The sequence below is a fragment of the Tympanuchus pallidicinctus genome, unplaced genomic scaffold, assembly GCF_026119805.1.
Source record: "Tympanuchus pallidicinctus isolate F22 unplaced genomic scaffold, pur_lepc_1.0 scaffold10, whole genome shotgun sequence".
Lineage (NCBI taxonomy): Eukaryota > Metazoa > Chordata > Aves > Galliformes > Phasianidae > Tympanuchus > Tympanuchus pallidicinctus.
In genome coordinates, this window is record NW_026294619.1 from 11,398,153 (window position 1) to 11,403,645 (window position 5,493).

General features: G+C 34.9%; 1 long non-coding RNA gene across 1 annotated transcript; it reads right to left on the reverse strand.

Moving 5' to 3' along the window:
* Positions 1 to 3,580: 3,580 nt before the first annotated feature.
* LOC128072282 (uncharacterized) lies at positions 3,581 to 5,493 on the reverse strand. Its single transcript, XR_008202195.1, has 2 exons — positions 5,222 to 5,493; positions 3,581 to 3,790 (listed from the first exon to the last, which is right to left on the reverse strand). It is a non-coding gene; the product is annotated as an uncharacterized LOC128072282 (long non-coding RNA).

A 5,493-nucleotide genomic window follows, 5' to 3' on the forward strand; every position in this document is an offset into this window, starting at 1 on the left:
TACAATAACACACTGGCAATCATTAATGATTATTGATGCAACACTTAATTCCCTGCAAAATTGTTTTGTATTGTTTTGCTGTGTATATGAAGTGAATAGTATTAAAACTATATATTTTCTATATGTAGTTATATATATATAACTATATGCTTTATGCCTTTGAAAAGAAGTTTTAAAATATGCAGCATGTTCTTTGATTTGTCACAGAGTCTTTCATGTACTTTCTGATGCATTTTTAAAGAAGTATTTTTACTCACTTTATATGATCTTTGTAAACTTTAAAAACTGGAATCTTTGAACAAATGGGAAGAACTACATTTCTGTTTCCCCACACAGGATGCCAAACTGGAAAGTCCTTGAGCAGTGTGGGTACCACAGCTTCTATAGCTGCACTTGCTGCTTGTTTGGCCCAGCCAACCCAGCTCCACACTAGAGGTAAGGAATCCCTGAGGGGTATGGTAAGACTTCTAAGAGTTCTTTTCTCCTCTGTGATCTGCTACATGCAACATATGGCTCCTGGATACATGTAGACAGTAAAACAATGAATATTTTCATACCTTGACTTATCAGCGTTCTAAAGCAAAGCTGCACAGCTCCAAGCACATAATCAGAACTTATTAAGCCCTCAGGAAGTTGCCCACAGGAACCACACTATCTCCCCCTAGTAGGTAGCACAATATACTGCTTATATATGTGTAATAGATATAGCACAATGTAGTAGGTAGCACAATAATATTATCAACACCTAACTAGAGAAATCCATTTTCTTGTAGCAGTGTGACAAATATTAAGTTCACAGGGACATACGTCTTTCATTCTCTTTAGTATATAATATGGAATTAATTTACCTGGAGTGAAATGATAAAAAATAGCACCATTGCAGTTCCAAGGTAAGGTATATATTCTTTCTGATTCTTTCTCAGACTTTATTTATGAATGACAAATAACTTCTCAGATTCCATTTAAACTCATTATTATAATACAGTTATTTGTACAGTCTGTATCATTCAAAGTCAGGTATATTTTCCCACAAAATATTGGCTGAGAAAAGATTGACTTGAATCTAGAAATCAAAAAAAAAAAAAAAAAAAAAAAAAAGATCCTTAATCTTTCTTGCATTTTGCTGATAACAACATTAACCTGATGAAAGAAGAGTCTTTCTACAAGGTAGCTAAATGTTTCTCCTCAGACGTTTGAAAAAAAAAGGAATTTCCCTTTACAGTGGTGATCTGTTTAGTCCTTGATTAATCCAACTTCACTGAGATATTCTTAGAGGAAGATTATTGTTTTATATTTCTGAATCAGAACATAGAGTGACTGACTGTAGGCATCCAAGCAAGAAGAGCACAATTATCAAGAACTGCTGAGACTAGCAAATTCTGAAAAGGGGCCACTAACAAACTGCCGTTGTATGTGGCTGGATTTGTTTTGGTAAAGGAGCTTAAACACTGATTTAGTTATTTAACTATATATATATTAATTGGAAATGGTTGGCATACATACCAATTAAAAATTTAGAAATGCTGAACTTCTGATGTGTAATGCCAAAGAAAGAGTTAAACATTAAGTGCATTCATTTGGAGGACAATCTGTTAAGAACCTCACTATGGAATGATTAGACCTTCAATTATGTTCATATGTAACTGCTATATGACGCAGTAGTTTATTTCAAATTAATTTTACATGTGTTAAATTCTATTTGCATAGAATGTCATTGTGGTGAAATCCAGAAATCTGTTTAAACTGCATGGCTAGATTTAGTACTAATACACATTTTTTGCTATCTTTGTAGAGCGCTGTTTAACAGAATACATAAATAAAACAGCATATAACCACTTGTTTCATAACTACTCTAGGATGTTTGTATAGAGTAGACAAATAGTATATAACCCAACATTTTACTTCAGTAATGACTTAGATACTCAGGGTGATAAATTTCTTACTTTTTGTGTTTAAATATTCACATTGCCGTACATTTAATAAAAGAAAGTTCCGTGGGCTCTATTTACAGCCTTACTGTTTGGCTGTGTTGGGCATTTCAGAACTGTAGCAAAAAAAAAGCCCACCTCAGGAAGTTACAGTAACACAGTAATAAATATGCCAAGAACTACCTACATAAAGAATACACTACATCATGGAATGCAGCCCTAATTTATATGTGGTCATCTTTATCTCTGGGCTTTATGGCTTCATACTTGTTGACAAAATAAAAGCTCAACAAGATATGAAAAGACCATGACTTTCCTCTTCCAGCTGTTTCCAGGTCGTTACTTGCTGCTGAATGCAAAATCAGTCCCCAAAACAGAGCCATGTTGTCATGCTTGCTCACTGCTCAACAGTTCCAATTGCTGGCCTGCTCCAATGGTTGGATTTCTGTAATGGCTGGATGATTCCAGCAACTGAATGTCTACAATGGCAAAGTGTGTGCTCACTGTTTCCATGCAACTACAAGAAGCCCTTAGCTCTCCCCTTTCAGGTCAGGCCTTGGCTTCTTACCCTACTCCTGCTCTTGGACTCGCCCAAAATCACAGATACAGTGCAGCAGATCTCTGCAGAGTGCAACAACCCACCAGCATTTTTCCCAGGCATCTCTTCAACAGCACTAGGACACAAGGTGTCTTGTCTACCTTCAACAAGTCTACTTGCCTTCTCTCACTTCCAAATGGCACATTTATGGCAGACATCTCAGTCAGTCATCCAAAAGAATGTGACCTGGCAGTATTTAATTCACTCCTTTTCTGTTATTTGTTGGTGGACTCTGTCCAGCAACCATACTTAAAGTTGGCTGATATCTTGTTAAAAAACCAAGGTCTCGAATTTCAACTTAATATTTTGTTTTGCTCAGGTCAGGCAGGTACTCTACATTATTATAAAATACTGTTGTTTTTTAAATGATAATCTGATCTACTAAATTTAAAGAGAAATGTGAAGTCTTTTGATGTCATGGGGATAATAATTGTTACTTAACTGTTAATTAACGTGATTCTTCATCACTATTGTTGAGAGACAGTCTCTGAAGCAGCAGTTTTGAAAATGCTTACTGCTAAAGTGATTTCCAATTTCCCTTTGAATTGGTGCTGTGAACAACACAGAATTCCCATACTCTGTTTCATAAAGGATCAAGAGTATGGTACTTACTGTCAAAATACTTCCCAATTGGACTCAACATATGTTATTTAAAGATGAAAAACCGTGTCATTCCAAGAACAAAAATGGAGCAAGTAATAGCTTACAAGAGAACTCACAATTTCCATAGTGGACTCCCAAAAAAGTGTTGCTGAAATCTCATCCACAATCATTAAGAGAGTATGTGTTGCTTCCGTTTATGTCAGATCATCATATTGAGGAAGAGCTACAGATCTTCTGATTTAGAATTATTTTTCTCCATTTTGAGACTTCCACAAAAGTCTACCTTCTCAGGATGTTCATGTTGCTCCTGAGTAGTGCATTGGTGGGACTTCACATGAGATCAACAGGTTGCTAATACAGCAAAGCTGTGTGTCACTGGGAGAGAACTCAGTTATCATTGGATATTTCCTTTTGTGACTACCTTAGAGCCAGAGGAAAAGTCAGCACGGTGTTACAAGTTATTCTGTTTATTGCCCATATATGATTCAATGATATAACCCAATCCAAAGCATGCTAATACTACAGCTGCATTTCCAGCACATTGGATCACATCCTTTAGTGACCTCTTCCAGAAGTCAAGCTCTGTGTGTTCTTGCATTCAACAGTATTAGTATTGCAGAATTTCTTTCTATAAGCTAGGGAAGGATTAGCCTGGAAAGATCTTCATAGAAGGAGATAAACTATGTGGGCAAAGAACAATGTAAAGTTACTCATTAGCTTAAACATTAATAACTATTTTGAAAGGCCACTTTTTTCTTGCACCTTTCCTTATCTGACTATAGAAGTTGCTCAGGAATGAAGAACTGGAGCACAGTTCTTGCTGCACAGCAATCTTTCAAATATTTCTTAAGCAAAACTGCATAAAGTTCAGCTTTACAAAGTCATGAGTAGACACTTTGCTGGGACAGTTAAATAGATCAACAGAAGCTGAGGAATTTAGTAAAATACAGAGAATTCATAGAGACATAGAAGAGCAAGAGAAGTGACTGTCAGGTCTAATACTAGGTCAGTCATGTCGGAAGTCACTAAATATAAACAAATTAGGAAGCTGCAGATTAGGAATACTGAAGTTATGACTAACATTCTTTACTTTAAAACATTCTTTACTTATAAGAGTGTCCCACTGTACACAACTACTTTCACTCTTGCCAAATATTTAAAAAAACAATCCTCATTGGAAGTGGATGATAAGATAACTGCATATAGTCTTAATTACATAGCATACATTAAAGATAAATGGCACTCTCATTTTCCAAAGAAAATAATCATAATTACTATACAGACTTAGGGTCTTTAATTGCTTCTGAGTAATTATCCATTTCTCTTTACAATGTGTTCAATCTAATTTGTGCAATAATTAGCAGAAATAAAATGCAGAAGTAAAAATAGGTTTTTTTCTCTTTTATTATTTATTTAAAATTGGAAAGATAAATAATTCCAGATTTTAAAAGCTGTTTTCATCATCCTGGTTATTAATTTCCTGATCTTTATTTGTACTTACTGTTGTTAATCACCTTGCGAGTTCACATACTAATGAAGATAGCAATAACCACTGTAACGGTTTTATGAATTAGTAAGGTAATAAACACTAAATAAAGATATTCTGCATCAGTGAATTCTTCATTCATTTTTCTTCTACTAACACTAGTTTAGTTTTTAATTATTATGCTATTTTATGATGCACTGGCACCGTCACTAGAAAAAATAATGAAGTCTTCATAACGGGAGACTTTCCTATGGCGCTTCACTATTAAACAGTCTCTAAGAAGCAGAACAGAAACTGCCATATACATGTGAGAGTTATGAAGTATACAGTTTAATGAAGTGTGTGGGGTTGTTTTTTTTTTTTTTTTTTGCTTTGTTTTTAAAAATGAGATAAAATCATCTCGAGCTTTGAGTGTCCTTTAACTTCTCCATAAATTAAACCTATTTACCTTTTTTGAGAATTTTGTGGCCTTAATTTGCCGCTATCTTAAAGTAGAAATTTTATTAAGCAGTTCCTTTTCAGTTGAATCTCTTGTTCTTTTAGCACATTTTCTCATCTTAGCATAGTTCACTACCAATATACTTACTGCATACAGAGTAAACATACCTCTATGTAGCAATAGGTGCTTTGAAAGTAGACAGATACAGTATGTAGATCTCATGGCTCAGGCAACATACGACTGCAGTATTCTTTTTCACAAGAGTAGAGCAGCAAGTAATCACAAGAAGCTGCTTCCTGTCCCCAAGCCCCCTCACAGAAAATGTTAGGAAGGAAAAGGCATTTCTGTACATATGACCTTGTCAATGAAGTTTAAAAATATCCATAAAGTTTAGATACAGCTCTTCTTCTGAAATTAGTTAACCAGAGTTCAGGTGGAA